A 24,678-nucleotide genomic window follows, 5' to 3' on the forward strand; every position below is an offset into this window, starting at 1 on the left:
GGTGTTCAAATCACACAGGCATTTTAGCTCTTGAGGTTGTCCCACAAGTGATCTAAGGTTGACCTGTTTTTCTTTATTATTTTATTTTTTGTCTTTTATTTTAGATAGTTGCTGTTGCTATGTCTTCAGAATCACTGTTTTTTCTTCTACAGTGTCTAATTTGTCCATCCAGTATAATTTTCATTTCAGGTTGGTAGTTTTTGTCTTCAGAATTTCTGTCATGTTATTTATTTTATATCTTTCATGCCTGCAAGAGACTCCAACATATGAGATACATTTGCGATAAATTTTAATGTTTTTGTTGGCTGATTCTATCCTCTATGTCAGTTCCGGGTTGGCTTGATTGATTAATCAACTCTCCTCATTATGACTTGTGTTTCTCTGTCCCTTTATCTGTTCATTTCTGATTGAAGGTCAGACATCATACAATTTACTTAGTTGTTGGATGTTTTCATAATCCCATAAATGTTTTTGGACTTTTTTCTGGGACTCAGTCAAGTTAATAGGAGGCAGTTTGATTTTTTCAGGTCTTGTTATTCTGGTCTGTTAGGTGGGTCCATAAGAACACACCATCTAGAACTAACTATGCCCACTATTGAGGCAAGATCTTCCTGCAGAGTTACCCAGTGGACCTTGAGTTATGGGATTCTTGCAATCTGTTTGTGGGAACAAACACTGTTTCTGGTCTTATGTCAGGCACAGCATTCTACTCTTTTGGGTAGTTTTCCCCTATCCTCATGTAGATGTTTTTTACCTGCGACATCTACTGGCATGGACGTTGCTCTACCTTGCTGAATATTACAGGACATCTTTTCGCAAAAATAGGTTCTCTCTGTGAGAAGTTCCTTCCATCAGTCTTCTGCTGTGCACACTCTCACCAGCTTGGGGTCCTGGAGTCTCTGTCCTATCACTTGGGTTCCTGTTCCCATGCTGTGGTTCTCAAGGAAGTGAGGGGGTAATGGTGGGGCTCATGCAGCTTGTTTACTTTCTCTCATAGATCACTGTTCTTCATTGCCTGATGTCTGGCATCTTAAGAACTATTGTTTTTTATGTTTCATCTGCTTTTCTATTTTGATCACCTCAGGTGGAGCAGTAAATCCTGTCCCTGTCACTCCCCTGGGGTGGTAGCAGAAGTCTTGCCTCCCGACTACCTAGTCTGACATTCTAGGCCTTCTAGGACTGACCTCAACCTGCATTTCCAATTTCCTGTGAGCCAGGAAGCAGAACCCCACAGGAGGCAGCTATGATGGCAGGTTGAGCTTGGATTTCCCAGCCTCTAGAACTGTGAGCAAGACATTTCTGCTGTTTTTTAGCCACTGGGTCTGTGATCATTTGTTATAGCAACCTGGATGGGATGCTGAACGCCCCTTTCCACCATCTTCTAGTTGTCACTTTTTGATGCTTCACAGACAGGAGGGTGTGAAGATGTTCTTTCCTTGTCTCATCCATATATATGTACTGAGCCCTTGCTGTAGATCAGGCACTGTGCTAGGTGCCGGAGATGATGATGGTGGCCTGAGCAGACACTGTGCCCTCTCAGATCCTCAGTCTAGCTGACAGGCACTTGTAATATGGTGTGGGGAGTCACTTGATAAGTCAAGAGTTGGGGTACGGCAGACAGAAGCAGGAAGCCACACAACACAGATATGGGGCCACAGCGGAAGTGATCTCCACAGTGAGACAGAAAGGAGATGCTCTGGGATGGAGTGGAGCCATGGGGTGAGTTAGGGGGGAGGGTTCTGGAAAAGCAAGGCTCATGTGAAGACCTGAATGATGCTAAAGATTTAGACATGAGCAAAGAGAGAAGAGAGAGACTTTTCCAGCCTCTTAAGAACTGTGGACTTAATGTTAAGAACAATATGGCACCATTGAAGGTTTTAGTCCAGGTACTGACATGGCCAAAGTTGTGTTTTTAAAATGCACTCCAGATTTGGTGTGGTCAGGGGAACAAGACTGGAGGCAGGGGGCCAGTCCATGTTGGAGGTGATGGAAACCAGAAGTAGACAGTGGCGATGGGGTGGAGAGAGCGGGTGTGGGGAGGCAGGATGCAGTGACAAACCAAATGTGAGCCTGGAGGGGAGGGCGCATCCAGGATGGAGCCCTGGGCTCTGTCCAGGCTGCCAGTGGACACCACACAGGGAGGTTGTGCAGAACAGGGTTTGCGAGAAATGCTGCCTGCTCCTCTGCCCGGATTGTCCTTCAGATCTTCCTTTTCTTTCATAGTTAATTGTTACGTTTCCTTGGCTTCCATAACATTCCACACAATCTTTAAGGCATTTACCTGGTACTGGAGTTTAGTGACGTTTAATTGTTCACGGTTTCTCTTGCTGGCCTGTGATTGCCGTGGGAGACGAGCTTGTGCGTTACTCTTTTCTGTATTCCCCCTGTTATTATAGTCCTCAGACAATGCCTCACACACAATAAGTGATTAATGAATTTTTGGTGACTCACATTAGCAAAGGAGATTATTTTTATGTGGCATCATATATGCATGATGGGATGCTGTCCAAATGAAGCTTTGTGCTGTCCTTTCCCATGTTCTTGAGGACTTTGTAGGCATGCATTTTTAATTTCAAGATCTAAATAGATGTGTCAACCATGGGAGGTCACACAGGAAATTCTTCGCTTGTTTTTTCCTTTCATTGTCATAACATTTATGATGCTGTAGAACCATGAGTGGTTTCCTGAGTAGGAGGCCTACAGGGTGATAATACCGCTGTCCGAGGTACCTGGGCAGCCCGCTCTTTGTCAGGTTTGATGCTAATAAGGATCAGGGAGCAGGAGGCAGCCTTGCAACACATTTTGTGGAAATCAGTCTTCAACAGGCGCGGAGCTGAGAGCTGCTGCCCTGCAGAGGCTCGGCTGAAAGGTGTTTGGAATCACAATCCGGGCACAGGGCTGGGAGGCAATTTCTATTAGCTGGGGATGTGCCTGCAGTTTATTGCTCCTGATAGAGTCAGTGCCCAGCGAGGTACCTGTTGATCTCGTGTCAGGACATCAGTGCGGAAATATCAGCTCCTGGAGGAAAGCCTTTCAGCAAAGGTATGAGAGACTCAGAAAAATCAATGCTCCTAATACAAAGATATTTCTGGAGGTGATCCTTTTAGAATGAAGAGACACCAAGCTCTTGCCACTACTTCAGATCTTAGACACAATATTTCTTTTTTAAAGAATCTGGATCTAAAACGCAGGGTGGCTTAAAAAATACAAACAAAACCACTTACTTCTTGTCAAGGGAGCTTTTGGGGCAGTTCCAAAGCCAAGCCAGGCCCCTCTGACTGAGCCTCCTGGGTCTCCGTTTTGGGCCCTTCTGCACGCCTATGAACACGGTGACACTACCAAAGCAACACCCACACACACCCACCACGGTGATTCGCAGCCCTGCTCTGAATGTTGGGGGTGGGGGAGGGTTGTCTGAGGTTTGCAGTGATTTCTAGAACTTTGACTAATCCGTGTTTGCTTCTCCAAAACTTAACCACTAGTGGCACCTGTGCACACGCTTCCATTTTTGTTCCTTTGTTCACTGTTCCTCCTCACTTTTCTGTGTTTTTTTCCTCCCTGATTTTTGGAACACTTCATTCCTTAAATATAGTATCTGATTTCCTGTGCTAGTGGTTTCTATGAGTTAGCTGGTCAAGCACGTTGTCCCCAGCCCCATGAGGGGGGCTTTATTATTGTTTCCATGTGGAAAATGGGGAGGAAATGGCATTTTGAGGTTTATTTTATATTCCTCCCATGGTATGTTTTCACCCTGCGGGTTGGGGTCCTCAGGGGTCTCACCCAACAAGGTGGATGGGCTGGGGGTCCTGGCAGGGACACATCCGTTCTTCCTGGCATTTGGCCTCCATCCTCTGCTCCAGAGACTTCAAAATGTTGAGTAACTTACCCAAAGCCTACTGGGGCTTTCCTGATGCTGGAGATTTGCCTCGACTGCTGTGCACGCTGCCTCCCCTGGGCCTCTCTGGGATCATTTTCCACCGTGAGAGAACATAGTCTCTCTAGCACCTTCCAGACTTGTTATCTTGTTACTACACTTTGCATTTAAATCTTTGACTCATACGTGATTAATACTGTGTTTTGCTTGAAATGGAGAGACGTTATTCATTCAATGACCAGCGAGTTTCCCCAGAGCTGTTTGCCGAGTAAACCATCTAACCTGATACTTGAAATGCCACCTTCGCTGTGTTCGAAGTTCTTGCCTGTGTTGAGTTCCTCATCATGTGTCGTTGGCCTGTGGTTCCTTCTGCATCGGTGCGTGCGTGGATGTCCCCCGGGGGTCTGCTCCATGGAGAAGCTGCCCACGCTGCCCTGGGAAAGGCAGCAGGTTCTCACAGTCCCTCTCGATTTTGGCTTAATCTTTCTTGTAATACTAGTCACACTCTAAAATTATCTCACCATTTATTAGTAGTTACTTATTTATTTTCATTTATTGCCTGTATTAGTCAGGGTTCTCCAGAGAAACATAAACTTTCTTATAAAGAATTGGGTCCCACAAGTTTGGAGACTGACCTGTTCCAAGGTCTGAGGTCAGCAAGCTGGAGACCCAGGAGAGCAGATGGTTTAGTTCCAGTCTGAGTCCAAAAGCCTGGGACCCAAAGAGCTGAGGTTGTCGCTCCTGTCCAAAGACTGCAGATTTAAGACCCAGGAAGGGTCTTGTTTCAAGAGAGGGTTAACTTTTTGAACTACTCAGACCTTCAACTGATTGGATGAGGCCCACCGCCTTGAGGAGGGCTATGTGCTTTAGTCAGTCTGTGGCTTGAAATGTTAATCTTGTCCAGAAGCACCCACACAGACACACCCAGGATAATGCTTGACTTAATGTCTGGGCATCTGTGGCCCAGTCAAACATGCTAAACTCACCATCCTAATGCCTATTCCCCTCTTGAGCGGGAGCTCTAAGGCTGCATCCCCAGAAGTCAGAGCAGAGTCTTGCGTACGGTAGCTAGCGAATGCGTACCTGATCAGGAGCGAACTCCACTGGTTTTAATAACCGTGCTTTCAGGATACGTCCTAACATCCAGCACTATAGATTCTCTCTCCACAGGACTGAAATATTTGAAAAAATCTAGAAAAATCTATTCCTATGCTCCCCCTGTGCTTAGAACAGGAGGAGCCTCCTCATAGGAGGCCTCTGCCCTCCATGCTCCGGACCTGCCCCCTTCCAGGCAGTCACGCACTTGGCCGGGGTGCAGCCGGCCCAGCCGCTGGCTTGTTTTCTGACCCTCATGGCCCAAACCCCTTCCTGCTTCGGGTCTGTTCCCCAGGCTCTGTCTTCCAGGCTCTCTTTCCATTTCTTTAAGACTTTATGTCTTCACAGTGCTGGTTGTTTTCTGTTGTGTTGTGAGCTATGGCACGCTTAGAAGTGGGAAACCAAGTGGACATACAGATGAACACATCACAGCAGGGAGCGTCTGGGTGGGTCCGTCCGGTGAGCGTCCAACTCTGGCTATCTGTCAGGTCATGACCATGGGGTCATGAGACGGAGCCCTGCGTGGAGTCCCGTGCTCCGTGGGGGCTCGTCTTGAGTTTCTCTCTCTCTGCCCCTCCCCCACCAGTGTCTCTCTCCAAAAACAATAGCACACAACAAATTACAATAGAACACACCCTTATATTGTCTCTACCTAGTCAAGGCTAAAGCTTTCTTAGTGTTCTGGAATCCCTAACCGTACTCTTACTATGTAGCTGCTGTCTTGAATGTTATGGTGTTCCCTTGATTGATTTTCTTAATAGGTTTTCTACCTAATTATGCATCCTTGATAAATAGAGTTTGATTTCTCCTGGCTTTGACCATTATGTCAACGGAATGCCGTAATCTCTGTTCATTTGTGTTTGTCTTCTGCTGCTCCGGATGATGTCTTTGAGATTTATCCATGCTCACTGTACTTGCAGGGCGGGCATTTTTATTGCTGTGTAACAGAACGTTGTGTAAATATGCCACAGTTGGAAGGTTTCCTGTTGGAGGACACTGGGTCACGTACAGATTGGGCTCTTGCTGATAATACTCCTGTGAGTGTTGTTTGTGAGGGTGCATCTGTCTGCAGCGGAGCAGTCTTTTGTGGATTGGCTGCGTCATAGGGCTTACGTGTCTTCTGCTTCATCTCGACCAGATAAGCCAGGTTAAAGCTCCCCTCAGTAGTGACGGTGAGTCCCCGGGGCCCCTCTCTGCAACGGTGCTCAGTGTCACCAGTCTCTCTCTGGGCCATCCCATCGGGTGCCACTCAGGGGCTGTCCCAGCTACCAGTGAGACGAGCCGCGTTTTCATTTGTCTCTTTAGAATAAGTTTGCTAGTCGGATACTCACTGTGTCAAGTGCTTGTCGGTTCCACGCATGGAGGTTTGGATCGGCGTCGTACTGAGCGAGCAAATTAGTGACCTGTCAACTTTGTCACGTCTTTTCATCGACTGTTCTTCCTTATCTTTAAAATTTTATTTTTCTCTATTGATTCTGACACATCTTTTGTTGGATTTATTCTGACACCATACCTGATCATTTTTAATACTATTATTGTTTTCAAATATTCATGTCACACCTTTTTGTTTTGGAATGAAGAAATACAGTGATCTGATACAACTTTGAATAGGAAAAGCCTCCTACTAATTTTTATAATTCATGTGTAGGTTGTTGTGGGTTTTGCATACACACAGTCGTATCATCCCCCAAACCCAACAGCTTTCACCTTTTTCCGTCTCCAGCCTTTACCTCACTGACGCTGTGCGCTCTGCACTCTTCAGGCCAGAGCCCGTTGGTCGCTTCCACAGAGCGGTCTTCTCTGACCTTCCTGTGCAATTCTGTGCTGCTTACGCTTCTGTCGCGACACCTGTTCTTATTAAATATAATCCTTGCTTGCTTCAGGGGTGTCCCGCTCTCTCAGTAACACCTGGAAGGAAGGAACTGTAACTGTGTCACTCACTGATCCACACCCAAGCCCAGGACAGTGCTTGGCACGTTGTGGATACAGAAACACTTTTCTTGAGTAAATCAATTTTTGCAATCTGCTGCTAAATGTGCTTCTAAAACTCTGGTGAGTTCTTTGATTTCAATCTCCTTATATTTTTAGTTAATTTTGAGGAGCTATAATACAAGAAGTCAACAGAGCTGCAGTAGTGATGAAATTACGCGCACGTTGGCAGCACAAATGGGGAGGATTAGGAGGAAGCGGGTACGAGCCTCGCATCTCAGTGACCGTGCAAGGGACCAAGACACTTCTAGCATTGGGCCAACCAGACAAAAGCTTGGAAAATCAATAAAATTGTTGATGATGTAGACACGGGTTGTTTACATTCTCCATACAGAAAGTCTTTTTTTTTTTTTTTTTTAACCCAAAGTGCATTTACAATAAATGGTCAGGAGCCATGGAACAAAAGAGACCCATTCCAATTACAAAGAGTCTGTGAATACACATCAAGTGTTCTCTGCTTTTAAGACAACACATTTGGAACCTGGTAATAAAAGATGTGAGGAAAAGAGCGCCCTTTCGATCAGAGACTAAACTGTCGTTCGAGGTGATTACAAAGCTCTTAGAAGTTAGGTCCCTCGCGTCCAGGAGGATGCCTGACGCGCAGCTGGTGCTCAGCGAACCTGTGTTGATGGTAGATGATAACGTTCCCATCAGACAGGAAACCCTGTAGGACATAGCGAAGTCATTTCTGCAGTAGATTTGGTGCTAGTGCATATACTCGACTCAAGAAGAAAGAGCTGTGAGTCAATATTGTGGGTTAAATACCTTCAGTTTCCTTTCTTCCATCCGTAAATTCCGCCAAGCCTCATCGGTACTAATTCTGGAGGTTTGGGTCACAGTGAGATGCCGTTTTACACCCACAAGACCGGAAGAACTTGGTGAGACTAAGTGTGGTCGCGGACATGGTGAGGGGACTGTACTTTGGGCTGTGAGCTCCTACAAGCCCTTGCAGAGCAGTGTGGCGATTTCTAGTGACCATGGACAGGCATTACCTGGCGTCCCCTCTCGGGGCACTTGCAGCCTAAGATGTGCTCCGTGTTCTGACGGCAGCCTTGTTGGCAGTACGAACTCTGGAAAGCAGTCCAATGTCCACTGGCACCAGAACCGATGCAGACAGCAGAACTGACAGCACAGTTACCACGTCCATGGAAGCACTTGGGATGTAGAATCCTATACAGAGATAACAAAGACTGAACCCAATCAGCAGTGTATTAACTTGACAGATCATTAAAACATTGTTGAATAAAAAAGCAAGTTGTAGAATGAAAGTAGAGTTTGTCACTTGTGTTCTTTAAAAAAACACACAATCTCTCTATTGTTTGCGGGTTTATGGTTGTGTGTTGGTAAGACAGTAAGACAGGAACACAAAGGATAAATGTGTAATTCCTACTTATTGTTGCCTGTGGGAAGGCGGGGAAAGGAATGGGACCAGGGGACGGTACAGGGGGGATTTTTGTCTCACATTGGATTTTTCTCGAGCAGTAGGACATCAGAGCGGGAGAGCGGGAGGGTCTGCAGGACGTCCTAGAGGACAGCTCCTGGGTCGGCACCATGGCCATGGCCAAGGGAGAAGTGAGCGGTCGTAGGAGCCCAGCAAAGACCCAGCCGCCTGCCGGGGCACGTGAGGGAACTGGGAAACTCTCAGAGTTGCCCTTCGTGGGGTCTTTTCATCCCCTTCTCATCTGCCATTGGCGGTGGGCTTTCCCGGAAGGAGGGGCAACCCAGGGGCCAGGCAGTTCTCATCAGGTGAGGCAATGCCCCCCTGCCCAGGAGGGCTGAGAGCGGAAGGTGGTCTTCAAGCAGCCCCACCGTCGATCCCGGATTCCTGAAAGGGTGTCTCCTGTCCTGGAACAGGAGACAAAGAAGAAACATGGGGAATAGTCTAAAACCCTGGGTGGCAGTTTGTGGATGTTTTGTTGTATTGTTTTTTACAACTTTTACATATTTTTAAAGATTTACAAATATTTACCAAAAAGAGGGGACCCCCTGAGGGTCGCAGAGAATAAAGTTTGACCCTCCCCCCCTCCCCGGGAGGGTCCTGTGCCTGGCCGGGGTTCTGCTGTGCAGTCTCTGGCCCTGGGGAGAGTCCGAGGTTCCGAATCGTGCGGCGATGGCCTTCCAGCTGTTCCATGGTGGTCGGGCCTGACGTCTGCTCCTGTGGTGAGGAAAAGTGGGGCGAGCTGTGCTTTCTTCCTTTTTTTTTAAGATTTTTTTTTTTTTTTTTTTAGTTTATTTGACAGAGAGAGAGAACATAAATAGGGGGCGCAGCCGGCAGAGAGAGAGGGAGAAGCAGGCTCCCCGCTGAGCAGGCAACCGGATTCGGGGCTCGATCCCAGGACCCTGGGAGCATAACCTGAGCCGAAGGCAGAGGCTTAGCCGACTGGAGCATCCTCCTGCGGGACAGCCAGGAAATCCCGCAGCCGGACTGTTCCTGCCCTTACGATTGTTTCAGGGTGGGCCGAGGTCTGAGGGTGGGCTGCGTCTGCGGCTTCTCTCCAGTGCCCTCTTAAATCCAAGGACTAAGCAGTTCCGCTCGGTGAACACAGCTCCCACCGCAGGCGAGTCCTCCGTCCTCATGAAGCTCGAAGGCCCCGGGGAGCGGCTTCTTGTGTGGGACGAGGCTTTTTCTGTGCGGCTCTCCTGCTTTCCGGAGCCACTTCCCTCAGGCCCCAAGCCTGTGTCCTTTTGGGACTACACGAAACTCCTCTGGCAGGTCTCTAGAAGAGCTGACACATTCTTCTCTTCTCTCTTTGTTTAACTTCATTTATTTTTGATAAATTAAGTAAAGATTCAGGACTCTAAGGAGTGTCAGTGAAGTTCCCCCAGCCCCCGCCCCAAGGGTTTCTTTTGTAAACTTTCTAAAGGGCATCAAATACCACATGAACCAACTTGGCCTTCACCCCGTGGGACGCAGGAGCTGGGGGACACGTCTGCGCGGGGGGACCGGTGCGTATTCTTGCCCACAGCAGGTTGGAAGTGTGCAAGTAGGTAGGTTGGAAGGGGTGGGAAGCAGTGACGTCACACGTCAGACTCGTCGGCGGCCTGAGTGAGGGTCACGGAGGTCCTTGTCCTTGGGCCCCAGGAGTCTGCAAGGTGGAGATGTGTCTGCAAAACCGGTGTGGGTATGGGGCTGCGCTGACGCTGGTGTCACGCTCGTCTCCTCGCGGCTGTCTACCCTGCGTCTCGAACTGCTCTGCTCTCCCGCCGCCTTCAAAAAATATGCACGGAAAAGCCCGTTTCTCAGGTTACTGTTCAAGCTCCCTGACTTCCCTGAGATGCTGTTAAGCCAATAAGATCTGTTCTTCTGGGAAAACCTGGGGTATAAATCGCCAAGTAAATCCCATTTAATTATAGAAGTGAAATGCAGCATCATTAGAACGAATTGATGGGGAGCATTCATTATAAATGAGGTGGTTCCCGGCTGATAGGGAGGAAAGGTCCTTCCTTTTAGAATTCACCACCACCGTAGAGCAGTAGCCAGCTGTGTGCTTACTTTGTTTGCCGTCTGGCTCCTTTGCGAGGCTGGAAACTCCATGAGAGCAGGGCCCGGGCTTGTCCTGGTCAGCACATCATCGCATGACCCAGCTCAGCCCCGAAATGTTGGGGCTCGTGAAACGAGAGATGGACAGAATGTGGGTGACATACAGGGACCCCTGAAATAAGGTGAGTGTGTGCCTGTGTGCGAGTCTGTGCAAGGCTACACGTGTGAGAGTGTGAGTCTGCACGTATGTGCACACGCGTGGGTGAGACTATGTGTGTGCACACGCGTGTGAGGGTCTGTGTGAGTCTATATGTGTGTGCACACGCATGTGTGCAAGTCTTCACATGTGCACACGCGTGTGCGAGTGTGAGTCTGCACGTGTGTGCACACGTGTGTGCGCATGGGACAGGTTAGAGGGACACGGGAACAATCATGTCCACAACGTGAATTACCTTAACAAAAAGCCAGAAGCTCCCAACCAACCCTTTACAACAGGATATAAAACGCCCGTGAGCGTGTTTCACAGGCCGGGGCGGGGGCGGGAGCTCATCATCTCGGAGAAGACGCGGCGGCAGCAGATGGTTTAAATGTCCATGAAAGTACGGCCCGGGACGAGGACGACTCGGCCTTTCACAGCCGCTGTTGGCAGAATGAAAGACGCGTCTGCCGGCCGCTGAGAGAGGCGGCGCCTGCGCCGGAGGGCGGGGGGGGGCCGCGGGGTGCGGCAGGTGCGGCAGGTGCGGCGGCAGGTGCGGTAGGTGCGGCCGGTGGGGCAGGTGCTGTGCTCTTTCTTCTGGCGGGGGGAGCGTGGGGTCCAGCAGGTGCGGCAGGTGCGGCGGCAGGTGCGGCAGGTGCGGCGGCAGGTGCGGCAGGTGCGGTGCTCTTTCTTCCACGGTCCAGCGCCAAGGCTCCTGGAGACGAAGGGCGGGAGAGGCCAGCGTTCTTCCGGAACAAACCCGAGCTCTGTGAGTCGTCCTTGCTTTGTACACATTCTAGGCCAAGCCGGGGGGGGGCATGGCCGCGGGGAGAATTTGGGGACACGACAGGAGGAACGTGCCAGGCTGCGTTCGGGGAGGACTAGGGGGTGCAGGGGCAGCAGGGGGTTTCCCCGGTGATCGCCCTGTGGACAGACTCGGTCACACCTCATTCGGCCTACAGATGTGGTCACCCGTGGGGTGTCCCCAAGGCTCTCCATGCTCTCCAGAGGAGCAGCCTGTTTTGGGGGACTCAGCCTGGCCAGGGCTTTATGGCCACTGTGGGCCACACTGTGGCCTGGAGAAGATGAGGGACCCTCCTACCCCGATGTCCTCCTACAGTGAGGCCCAGGAGTCGTGTGGCTCTTGCGTTGAGGCCAGGATGAAACTCCGGTGGCCTTCTCTGGAGAGACCGGCAAGGACAGGGCAGTCCCAGTTTGAAGCCGCATCTGTCATGCTCTGAAGCGGCGGCGGGGGCGGAGGGGGCAGGGCTGTGCGGGCGCCAGGTCCTCGCAGGGAGCTGGCCCATCCTCAGCCGTTCCCCTGATCTCAGGCCAGCCTCGCTCTGGAACAGAGAGCCGCTCTCACGCCTCCTCGTTCATTGTGGGGTCGTCCACTCTGTCATCCGTCCCTCCACGTGTCTGCGCAGCGCTGGCCCAGTGCCGGCCCTGGGACTCCAGCCTACTCCTAGGGGCCTGCAGGTTCTCCGGAGGCCACGGTCTTGGCCACTGCCGCAAGCGGGTGCCACGCCAAGCTGCCCCATCTACAAGTCATGAGCTCCTTAAAATGCTGTTTCTTTCTTTCTTCCATTTCTGCTCATCAGGCTGTGTCTCGGGCAGCTGTCAGGGATCTGAGCTGAGCTCCCGGCGATGCCGTGTCCTCTCACTGCCCGAGTCCCTTTCATCCTGACACTCGGGGCTGGTTGTCGGCACCAGGGACCAATTTCTGCCCATCACCTGCGTGTCAGCCGAGCGTGGGCCACTGGTGCCAGGGAGCCCTTCGATCCTGCTCGTTTGCGGTGATTGCTGTCGCCTCGGTGGGTGCAGGGCCCTCGTTTGTAACTGTGTGTGTGTGTGTGCGCGTGCGCGTGTGTGCCCTTTACTCTTTGGAGGCAATGAGGAAACTGGGCACACCTAAATCAAGGGGTATCACACTTTGGTTTTAACGTCCCCTTTTATTCTCAACGGGAAAACATGACTCGTAGCCAAGAGAACGTAGGTTGTAGGGGCAGGGGAGGCATACCAGCCCGGGGTTCAGCGCAGCTCATCACAAATGCCATTTTATTATTTCAGAAAAAAACATCCTGTTCTGTTCACTGAGTCCGACGATAGCCCCTCGCTGCTTCCCTTTGGAAATCATGAAGAAGATACAAAGCCATCTCTCCCCGCGACACACAGGTCTTGGAGAAGAGAGTAGGAGGACCAGAGCGTCCCTCTGCGAACTCAACACAGAACAGAACACGAACTGTCTCTTCCTCTTAAACACTTTGTAGTTCTTTGCCACGACTTAGGACGCTTCCTGGCGTGGCGGACAAGTCATGGTCCCCCAGAGGTCAAACCCAGGCACACGGGGGTGTTGGCGTCCGTCAGCAGACTGGCCTGCGGTGGGAGCTGCCTTCGGCCCTCCTGTGCCCAGGCCCCGGCTCCCCCTTCGTGCTTTCCCCGCCTCTCCCCTGCCCATGGGCTGGTCCTCTCTGGGGTCACCTTCCCCCGGAAGGAAGAACGTCTGTGCACCCGCATGAGCCGTGAGGTCACAACCGTTCGTGACTCCACATCGTCCACGCACACTTCCCTGAGTGTCTGCGGAGTTTCCTGTCCGTCCGCTGCCCTGTGTTTATTTCCGTTTCTGCTATTACAGAGTCAGGGCTACTTTCTGCTTTTTTTTTTTCTTCTTCTTCTTTTGGCTTTAGCAGAGATGCTCAAAAATGGAATTTGCCATTATGTTAAAGGTTATGATCCCTTTGAAGGCATTTGATGAATATCTCCAAATTGTTTTCAAATGGGCTGCGGGAAGTTCTATACGTGACATCCAGGGACGGGGTCGGGGGGCCAGTTTTGGCCCGCGGTGTTCACGGCACCTGCTCTAACGGCCCAGAGCCCAGAGTCTCCCCACCGGTCTTTATGGAGTCACCCTGGAAGCCTGAGCCTGTTGGGGGCGGGGGTCTGCACCGTGTGGATCAGAACAGCCGGGCACCAGGCCATGCCTGCCTGCGCGCGCCACAACCCAGAACCGGTTCTTGGACTTCGGCCCCCATACCGCCGTGGTGCGTAGTTGAACAAGGAAACTCACAGAACCAGTTTGGACGGGTGCCTGGGTGGCTCAGTGGGTTAAGCCTCTGCCTTCGGCTCAGGTCATGGTCCTAGGGTCCTGGGATCGAGCCCCGCATCGGGCTCTCTGCTCAGTGGGGAGCCCGCTTCTTCCCCTCTCTCTGCCTGCCTCTCTGCCTACTTGTGATCTCTGTGTGTCAAATAAATAAATACAATGTATAAAAAAAACCCACAAAACCGGTTTGGAAAGATCAGTGAACACCATCTCTCCCTGAAAGCCCAGTCGGGAGAGGGAGCCAGGAGGCTCCACCAGGCCCCGTCTGCTTCCTGTGGGCCCCTCGTCCTCTGTGCCATGTGGCTGGTGCTCAGCGGCCCAGGCCGGAGTGTTCATGTCTGCTGTCCTGTGGCCTTTCGGCCTCTGGGAGGCTGGATGCCTGTCGGCCTCTGTCCCCTGCAGCCCCAGCACGGGGCCTGGCGTCCAGTGCTGAGGGCAGGCTTGTGATGGGGAAACCCTGCGGACCCTAACAGGCAGCCTCCTGTACCTGTCGCTTGGAGGGCCGTCAGGGTCCCGTTCCGCTGCTGCGTGCCGCAGGAGGACGTGGGGTTGGTGCCGCTGTGCAGCAGGGACGGGGTGCTGGTCCTGCCTCCACGGCCGCCTGCTGGGTTTCACAGGGACAGACTCCAGTCTTGTCCGAAGATGTGGTTCCCTGTGAAGGCTGGCGCCCCAGATGGTGTGGGTGGGAGTGCGGGAGGGTGCCCTCTGTCTCCGCAGAGCTGCTCCCACAGGCCCAGCCCTGTGCCCTTTCCTCTCGGCTCATGAAGTTACTGACTGGTCTCCGAGGTGCCCGGGGCTGTCTGCGCCCACGGGCACGTCCTGCTGCTGCCCCCACGCACAGGCCTGCGGCTCCCCCCACTCACGGTCCCGTGTCTCCCCGCCTGCGGGGTCCCGTGGCTCCCCCGCCCACACCGATGCAGAGATGGACCCAGCAGACCAGAGTGGGCCTGTAACTGCCGCGGGAACAGCGACGCTTCTGTAGAGAGTAATGCTGATCGAGAAAGTCTCGAAAAGGAAGGAGAGGACCAGGACAGTCATAAAGATGGATGCGGGCGCCACTCAGAGAGAAGCCGGTCAGCGTTCCCACTCGGAGAGAAGCCGGTCAGCGTTCCCACTCGGAGAGAAGCCGGTCTGCGTTCCCTGTGCGACCTTCCTTCTCTGCGCGCCGGTCCCAGATACCGTCAGTCTGATTTTTGAGCATTGTCACACGTCACTCACGGTAGTGCGGAGCCAGACTGAACCGCGACAGGTTCCAGTGAGGAACCACTGTCCGCTGCGGCACGTTTGTGTCGGCCCCGCCTTTCTGGAGTCGGCTTTGCTGACGAGGGTGACCTCTCGGGGGTCTTTCCACCTTTGCGTGCTGCTGCACCCCGCCCCCTTGCTCCTGTGTGCGTGGGAATCAGCGGCAGACCCTGCCACCCCAGCAGAGGGTGGGTCACGTCTACGATATCAGGTCACACCCAGAGGACACCACTTAGGGCCCTGGTGCACCGATGGTTTGCCCTGTCTGGGACCCCGGGCTTATCCCAGCAGAGCCCTGTGGCTCTCTGGGTGAGCATCCACATGTGTGTTTCCCGTCTCTCACCTGCTGGTGTAGACGGTGCGTCCTACTCCACTTGGACAGGGCGAGTCAGAACCAGCTGTGTCCGATCCATGGGTCAAGTGAGTTTCTTCCCTCTCGGCTCAGTGTGCAGAGACCATGGGTTCCAGGGCTTACAAGCGAAGCGGGATGTAAGGCCGGCTCTTCCCGTTCCGTCCGACCCCTAGCACATGTATTATGCTGTCGGCTTGGCTTGAAATCATATGTTAATGGACTTGTTCTCAGTAGGATCTTGTGGGGAGTGTGGCTCTGGCCCAGACCCTGTGCCAGGTTATGTCACACCATCCCGATGGACACGAAGGTCTATTTGAGCACCTTCTCATTCTATTAGGCTTAGGGGCCCGTACAATACTTCTAGTTCTGATATTTTTGCAATGATTCTAGAATTACATGCGGCAGTGTTTGTTCTCTGAATTTCCTTTGTCGTTACTGTGTGTTTTTCTTCCACTCCTTAGAATGATTTTGGGGCAAAGAAACCTCCCCCCCAAAAAAAACACCCGTGTTGAGATTTTGCCCGAAATTGGCCTCAACTGATGTGACTTGGTCCTGTCTGCACGCACGCAGCCTGGGTTTGAGCCCACGTTGGCTGGCCACAGGCAGGTGGGGCCTCCTGCAGCTCTGACTCTTCACACGTCGGTGAGGAGAGGGTCCGCCTTCACAGGCTTTGTTAGAAGCATGATATATTTGCGTCTTTCCTGAGAAATCCTTGACCGCCACAGGATGGCAAAGGTGTTCTCCATACTCTTTTCTAGGAGTTTTATAACACTAGCTTTTATCTTTTAGGTGCTGTGAGCACTTTCAAGCTAATTTTGGAGCATGATGTGACTTTTTACCCCCATATTGATAAGCAATTGTTCCAGCACCATTTGTTGAAAATACATCTTTTCTCTCTTGAATTGCATGGGCACCTTTGTCAAAAATCAATGGAAGATAGATGCTTGGGCCTTCTCTGGGCTCTCTGTTCTGTTCCATTGATCTACGGCCCTGTCCTTCTGCCAACACTACATCTTGCCAATACTGTAGCTTTATGGTAAGTCTCGAAATCGATAGTGTTAAGAGCGGCGGCCACAGGGATGCATGGGGGGTCCTCCAGCCACGGGAACGTGATCGACCGAGGGCCCCAGCCACGTCCGAGATCCACGCCGCTCCTGCCACGTGCTCAGGTGATGCCGGGTGAGTCAGAAACCCAGAGGCAGGCTCTCTCCTGGAGGTCTAGGGCTTGTCTCAAGGACCCCTCCGGGCCTTGCACGACCTCGGAGACATCATGGCGGCCTCTGGCGGTTCCCTCTTCCGTCCTTCCTTCTGCTCCCGGGGGTCCTTCCTGCTCCGCGTCCGGCGGGCCCCAGCTCGGCTTCCGAAGCTCCCGTCGCCTGCCTCCCTCCCAGGGCGTCTCCCAGGCTCGCAGCGGCTTCTCCGAGCTCGCGGACAAACTCAGTCTACTGCCAAATGAGTTTCCCTTTCACGAACGCTATTTTGATGTTTTGTGTCTTCATGCACATTTCTGAGCCGTCTGCAAATTTCTACAATAAAACATAACCGGAATTTTGACTAGGGTTGGGCTGAGTAGAAAAGCCGATTAAGGAGAATCCGCATCTTTCGCACAGTGAGTCTCCCGGTGGATTCATGCCTTACGTCCCGCCACTGCTTTACGACTTAATATCTTTAGGGCAAGTTTTGGGGTTTTCAGTGTATGAGTCTTACACATATTTTATTTAATTCACCTTTGATTATCACATGTTTGTGCATGCTGTTATAAATTATATCGTAAATTCAATTTTTACATCATTTCCAATAGTTTGCTGCCCGTGTACAGAAGCACAATGGTTTTCCTATACTAACCTTGTTTTAAAGAACAGGACTAAATTGGCTCCATTCCCGTGGCTGTCAGATACCCCCTCAGTGTTTTCCACGTACACAGCCAAGTCGTCTGTGAAAAAACGCAGCTTTAATCCTTCTTTTCCGATGTGCACACTTTTATTTTGTTTTCTTGACTTGTGGCATCAGTTATGTCAACCCGGACTCGGACCCTAAATTCAATCCTAACCCTAACCCTGTAACCCTCGCATTGGCCTTCCTGATGGCGTGAGCTGTGGGTTTGCGTGGGTGCTCTCAACGGAATGAAGTTTCTGTCTTTCCCCTGTCTGCTGAGTTCTTCTTCTTCTTCTTCTTTTTTTAGTCATGAATGGCTTGATTTCGTCAGTTAGTCTTTCTGGGTGGATTGAGATAATCACGTATGGTTTCCCCTTCTATTTTTTAACATGCTGCGTTTTATAATTTGTAAACAGGATGGTGTCTCGCTGGGACAGGCACTAATTGGCCACGCATTGTCCTTGTTACATACTGTTGGCCTCGGCCTGCTGGTGTTTGATCACGAGTACTGGTGCGCCCGGCACGAGGGCTGTGGTTGGCCGGTCCCGCATTCCCCGCGGGGTCTCTGGCTGTGCTGTCAGAGGAAAAGCGGATCTCGTCAAACCATCGAGCAGTATCTCCTCCTTCTCTTGTTTTTTTTCTGAAAGGCTTTCTGCAGAGTTGGGGTTATTGCCTTCTTTAATGTCTTGTAGAATCCCACACCGACACGTTCTCAGTGAGGAGTTCCCTTGTGGGTAGGTTTTTACTTTTACTGGTAGATGCAGATAGAAATTCAGATGTTCTGCGTTTTCCTGTGTCACTGGTGGTCATGTTTGTCTGCTCTGGTGCTGGCTGCAGGCCTAGGTCAGAGCATCTTCCAGTCGAAGGTTTACCGGGTTTTCCAGAGTATTTTCCAGGTTTACCGGAAGAACTGGATTCTCATGTCAGGGTCTGTAGAGCCCATGACAGCCCCCCCATTCCTGATTCCTCCTGTAACTCGGATTCCAATCGTCCGACTTTGTAGGTCTTTGCACAGAACCACGTGTCCTCTTCCTGACCCGATGCTTCTCACCCTATTATGGAATTCCTCTACGCGTTCGTCAGACTCGTTGCGTCGCTTTACCTGTAGACCGTGTGGCTGGTGCTGCCTCGCTATCGCCCGGCTGCTACCGAGTCCTGATGGTGGATTTCAGGACCTGCGACTGTCCTCGTCACAGAAGTGGGACCAGAAGCCCCACTTCCCGGCTGACATTGCTGCCTCCTGTTCCTAAGAGCCCTTACCACCTTGCCCGTTAATTCTCTTTGCAGCCACAGCCTCAAAGCCCGGGCTTGCCCAACCCCGGGGCCACTGGGCTTGGTTCCCACGGGCTGCCCTTCTTTGCGTGAACAGATGACACATTTCTGTTTTTTTGTTTTTTTTTTAAAGATTGATTGTTGACTGATTTATCTAAGAGAGGCAGAGAGAGAGCATGAGAGGGGAGAGGGTCAGAGGGAGAAGCAGACTCCCCACAGAGCTGGGCGCCCGATGTGGGACTTGATCCCGGGACTCCGGGATCATGACCTGAGCCGAAGGCCGTCGGGAGTTTGTGAGAACATTTCACTGTGCTGCACATCTCGCCTGTCTCTGTGACGAAGAGAAAACCTGTCCCTTTAGAGTAAACGCAGCTTTGTTTTCTTCCTGTTTCGCCACTTAGTACACAGGCCCTTTGTTCCTTCTGAAAGAGTTTAAATAATTATGTTCAGAGAGAATGTACAGGCTTCTCTCGTCCTTTCCAGAACGCTTTTAGTCTTTCATGGTTAGTGATGGTTCTGTATGTGGTAGAAGCATCCGAACAAGCATCTGAACGTTTCCTGAAATACTTTTTGTTAAATCAGAAGCAGGCATCCGGTTGTATCCACGCACTGTGGGCCTTGATCTTTATTTTTTCATGGGCGTGACTCGACTCACGGGTTTATTAGATTAAAAACGTGCGCCCGGTCTGCGGCGTGACCTGATTCTGCCCTGTTGTGGCAGGTCACATTTCATGCTTGCTCTGGAGAGTGCGTGCTTTCTGCATGTGGCAGCTGTGCACGCAGAATTGTGTGTGCACAATTCCTCTCCATCGAGCTGATTTTACAGGTGTGTCCACTTCACGGTCCTATTTCTCTGAGGATTTGCTGTAACTTTCTGCATCAGGGTTTCAGTCCTTTGCCAAACGTGCACCAGGATCTTTCCCGGGGCTGCCTCACTTTCTTTCTTTTTTTTTTTCTTGGAAATACAACTTTTTAAAAAAATTTTTTTCGATTTATTTATTTTCAGAAAAACAGTATTCATTATTTTTGCACCACACCCAGTGCTCCATGCAATCCGTGCCCTCCATAATACCCACCACCTGGTACCCTCGACCTCCCACCCCCGCTCCTTCAAACCCCTCAGACTGTTTTTCAGAGTCCACAGTCTCTCATAGTTCACCTCCCCTTCCAATTTCCCCCAACTCCCTTCTCCTCTCTAACACCCCTTGTCCTCCATGCTATTTGTTATGCTCCACAAATAAGTGAAACCATATGATACTTGACTCTCTCTGCTTGACTTATCTCACTCAGCATCATCTCTTCCAGTCCCGTCCATGTTGCTACAAATGTTGGGTATTCGTCCTTTCTGATGGAGGCATCATACTCCATAGTGTATATGGACCACATCTTCCTTATCCATTCGTCTGTTGAAGGGCATCTTGGTTCTTTCCACAGTTTGGCGACTGTGGCCATTGCTGCTATAAACATTAACAAGACAGGAAACAACGTGTGTTGGAGAGGATGTGGAGAAAGGGGAACCCTCTTACACTGTTGGTGGGAATGCAAGTTGGTGCAGCCGCTTTGGAGAACAGTGTGGGGACTCCTCAAGAAATTAAAAATGGAGCTTCCCTATGACCCTGCCATTGCACTCCTGGGTATTTACCCCAAAGATACAGATGTCGTGAAAAGAAGGGCCATCTCTACCCCAATGTTTATAGCTGCCTCACTTTCTAATTTTGTGTGCGGTGCTTAAAGACCCAGAGTTCTGTATTGTTATGTAGTCAAACATAGCGTTTTCCCCTTCATCTGGTTTTGCGTTTAAAGTGACGTGTCCCCAACACACTGGAGTCCTCTGCGTTGTCTTTCGATGAGGTTCTGACTAACTCTGCGTTTGCCTTCTGGTCCACCGGAGCTGAGTCGTGAGGCAGGCGGGAAGAGAGAGACCTCGATGCAATTCCCGTCCAGTTTCCCTTTCCCACTCACCGGGTGTTACCTTTCCCCACTTTGAAACCCCGCTGTTCTCTTCTGAGCCGCCGCCCCTGCGTGGACTTGCTTCTGAGCTTTCTCTCTTGCGGCCCTCCGCCGTCGTGTGTCTGTGTGACATGTGTCCATTCGCGTGCGCACCGGCAACGCGCGGCTGGTATGTCACAAGGCGAGCGGCTTTAGTACTGTTCTACTTCTTTATTTTTTCTCTAATATCCTTACACATGTTCCTTTACAAAACAATTTTAGAAACACGTTGTCAAATCCAACTACCTATTTGAGGTTTCCATTAAAATTACGTTAACACCTGTCACGTAAAGGAGGAGACGGAGGACCCTTACCAGAATCCGGTCTCACACGGAAACACGGCACGGCCTTGTGCGCTCAGTTTTATGACTTTCGTCATCTGTGCAGTTTTCTTTGTGCAGATCTTACACACTTTAGGATATTTTTGTCCCTAGAAATATTGTGTAGTTTTGTTGCTATCGTGAATAGGATGTTTTGTATTTTTACATTATACTTGGTTTCGTTATTGGCTATAGTAAAGTTACCAGGTTTGGCGTCTACTAAAGTGACAGACATTAAAGCACTTTGTTCTAATACATTTTGATTTGATTCTCTAAGTCAGATCAACTATTAAAAAATCACAATAGAAATTCTTTGTTATACTATATCATATTTTTAAGATTTGCATTGACTTCAGAAATAGTATCTGAGAACTTTTGCTTTCATAAGAAGGGCTAATAATTTCAGATAAATATTTTTTATCTTATTTTAAAATATTTTTAGAAATATTCTTCTATCCTTATTTTTATAAATAATTTATAAAAATCAGGAATTAATACTGAATTTGTCCAAATTGCTTTTAGACATTTATTACAATAATCATGTAGTTTGTTTTTATTGGAACTATCCTGGTAAATTATATTAATAAATGTACTAATTTTGTCTAGAATTAAACGTATTTGGTCATTTTCTGTTATTTAACTGTATTGATAGATTGGACAGATTTGCAACTCACTTGGAATTTTCAAATATTTATTCAGAGCTAAGATTCCTGTATAGTTTGATTTTTGTGCTTCTAAAATGATTTTGGGCCCCAGTGTTATATGCAATGGGCCAGGAAGTTTTCCAAATCTCTATGCACTGAGATAATTTAAATAGCATAAGAACGGTCTCTTCCTGAGTTTTGAAATAACCCACTCATACAGACGCCTGGCCCTGGTGTGTTTTATGAAGTTAGTTCTTGGGCAATTTTAGACATTTCATCTTTTAAATTAATTTCCAACTGCAGGCCATATACGGATATACTTTGTTATACACATTTTTACAAATATAGATACAACAAAAGCCTCTTTTAGTAATTCCTGCTGCTCTTCGTGTCCCCATCATCTGGGTGTGGATCCATCTGTATTTTCTTCTGTGTATTTAAAGGCGTATATAAGCACTCACGGAAATGCGCGATTTCCCTCTCTGCTGTATTTTCAGAGCAATTCAGTAATTCTGAATGTTGAACTTACTTGTTGTTTTTTTTCATCATCCTGAAATCTTTGCATGTGGACATATGCGGCAGCTGCGTCTACTTCCGTAGGCTACTGTTGGACGCTATGCGGTGCCAGTAGCCTGCCTTTAACTGCCTTTCTTTCATGTTCTCTTGTGCACAGTTATTGTTCATTTGTATTTTCCAGTATTTCCTTAAAAGTTTGGGAATATTTGTTTTCCCAAGATTACGTTCAGTTTCCTCAAGATTTCCTTCTTTCTTTCCCCTGCACTTACTAAGTTGTACATTCATTCATGTAACAAATATCTACAGGATGCTTGCTGTGTGCCTGCTGCTTTTCTAGAAGCTTAGCATAGACTTGTGAGCGGAATGGACCCCAATCCCTGACCTCATGCTGCTATTTCTGATGCAAAGTTCATTTATTTATGTATTTATTTTTAAAGAAGAATTATTTATTCTAGAGTGAGAGTGAGAGGGAGAGAGAGAGAGAACAGGGGGAGGGGCCGGGGAAGAGGCACGGGGGAGAGAATCGCGGGCAGACTCCGCACTGAGCGTGGAGCCGGGAGCGGCACTTGATCTCACAACACTGAGGTCATAACCTGAGCAGAAAGACGTCAGTGTTGGACACTGACCCAACTGAGCCCCCCAGTTGCCCCTATGATGCATGTTTTAAAATGATACATTTGGATTTACTGGAATTATAAACATTACAATAATTATTACAACCTTTATAGAGTTTTTTCCTACTTTTGTAAAATTTACTTCCTGTTCAGGATTATCTACTCTGTTTTTATTCCCTTTTCCCTGCTTGATTAGAATGCACGTGTTTTTCTCATTCATATGGCTTTCTTTAGCATCAGTTTTTGTCACGATGATGAGAAGCCCACAAGCAAAATTTATGTTTTTTACAACTTTAAAGGGACTTATTTCTTCATTTATCTTTTTAACTATATTGATTTCTCTTTTCTCTTTAATTTAACTGTTTTTTCCCCCTAAATTCTCAGATTAGATGCTTAGTTTATTTACTTTGTTTCTTTGTTGCTTTAAAACAGAAGTGATTCAGCTTTTTGTGCTCCTGTGAAGAAGAGCTGGCCTTGACCGTGTTTGTTTCTGACGGTCGGGGGCAAAGACCTCCATACCGTTCAGGAAGGCTCATGCTCACCTGCTCTTCTGTCATACTCCCCACAGCCCAAGAACCGGTGGAAACCATGGTGAGATTTCTCCGTGCTCCTCCGTCGATGAGGAAGCATGTGCTGAGGACAGGCAGCAAAGACATGGCCCTCGGTGTTGGCCGGTCACGGCACGTGGCACGGGGGAAGCACGTGGCCTGCTGACTTTCATCAGGGAGGGGAAGAGAGGAGACGTGTTACCCCAATGAGGGAGCGGAAACCTCAGAAACCAACCTACATGTACTCTCTCCTACATAAACCACGTTTCTGGTTAGAATGTTTACAGTAGCTTTATCATGAGTCTCACACTTCAGAAATGGTGTATGTTACGAGATGTGCATCTCCTTGCCGGTTTTCCGCGGTAATCGTTGGTGTTTTTTGACATTAATAAAAGCTATTATCATGCACTTAGTGCATGCCTTGCATTGTACTGAGGACTCCTTAGCTCTTCTGTCCTTGGATCGTGTCCTCCACAAGCAACTCTCCAGTCGGATGGTGTGGACAGAGACCTGCCGGTGGTGAGGTTGTGGGACATGGGACAGTCCGTGGCCTGTCTGTACTTGAACTCTGGGGACGGCCCCTCCAAAGCCTGCACTTTTCACTGCTTAGTTTTTGAGCATGTGAGCATTTTATTCTTAATTTCTATTTTACTTCGACCGCTCTCTTTCTCACTTTTATCCACAGTTGAGGGAGAAATTCTCCAGCTGGTCCTCTAATTCATAGGTGAGATTTTCTCCTGTTCCATTCTGTTCTCTCCCTCCATTGTCCTTTTAAAAATTCAGCAGTCCTGTTTTTTTCAACTGAAAGCAGTGTTCCTGATTGCAGAGTGTGCTGTCGTCTGAAATTTCATTTAAAAAATTAAAATAGGGAAATAAAAGGGGTTCTCTTGGGCGGACACTGCATTAAGTCCCCTGCACAGGAGGACATTTCCGACCACACGGACCACTGCTCGCTCTCACTGTGTACATCACTGTGCGGATTTCTCCCCATTCACGTGGTGACTGAATTTGAGTCAGGTTCCTGCACAGCTTCTCTGGGGTCTGATTCGTGTCTTTCAGAGCGAGGGAAACGCTGGCTCTGCTCTCCTTTTATTTTGCCAATGCAAGGGCCGGTTGTTGCGGGGGGGCAGGGCCGCTGTGGGCAGCACGGAGCCTCATGGCGGTTTGGACGCTTTCTGCTGGCGTCTTGCTTCTCCGTGTCGGCTCCACACCCTCGGCTGCTTCCGCCACCAGCTGCCCCCGAATCACGGCAATAACCTTTGTCCTGGGACCTGCCCAGAGCGCCTGCTCGCGTGGCCTTCACCTCACGCTAGGGGAGAAGTCTGCACCCCAGTGGGCTGTTTATCCCCACGTACTCGGTGCCAGAATTCAGAAACACACGGTTTCTGCGTCTGGAACCCTGAGATTGGCCCCACGCGGTCTGGTTTGTGTGTCAGGGTTAGCCACAGCCCCAAGGGCGTGGGGGCCGCTTGGGGACGTGCACGATGCACACTTCTGCACCCAGAGGACGCTCAGGAGGCTCCAGACGTCGTCCAGGATGACCTTCTCCGCAGCCGCCTTTGCAGACCCTT

General features: G+C 49.8%; 2 long non-coding RNA genes across 2 annotated transcripts in view; both read left to right on the forward strand.

The window, feature by feature from the left end:
- The window catches only part of LOC132015461 (uncharacterized), a 380,846-nt gene that overhangs the window by 228,830 nt on the left and 127,338 nt on the right, over positions 1-24,678 (forward strand). The gene's annotated exons all lie outside the window — the stretch shown is intronic.
- On the forward strand, positions 11,258-12,834 carry LOC132015460 (uncharacterized). The gene is made up of 3 exons (XR_009403696.1): positions 11,258-11,404; positions 12,237-12,449; positions 12,706-12,834. It is a non-coding gene; the product is annotated as an uncharacterized LOC132015460 (long non-coding RNA).

Source organism: Mustela nigripes, chromosome 4 (assembly GCF_022355385.1).
Source record: "Mustela nigripes isolate SB6536 chromosome 4, MUSNIG.SB6536, whole genome shotgun sequence".
Taxonomy (NCBI): Eukaryota; Metazoa; Chordata; class Mammalia; order Carnivora; family Mustelidae; genus Mustela; species Mustela nigripes.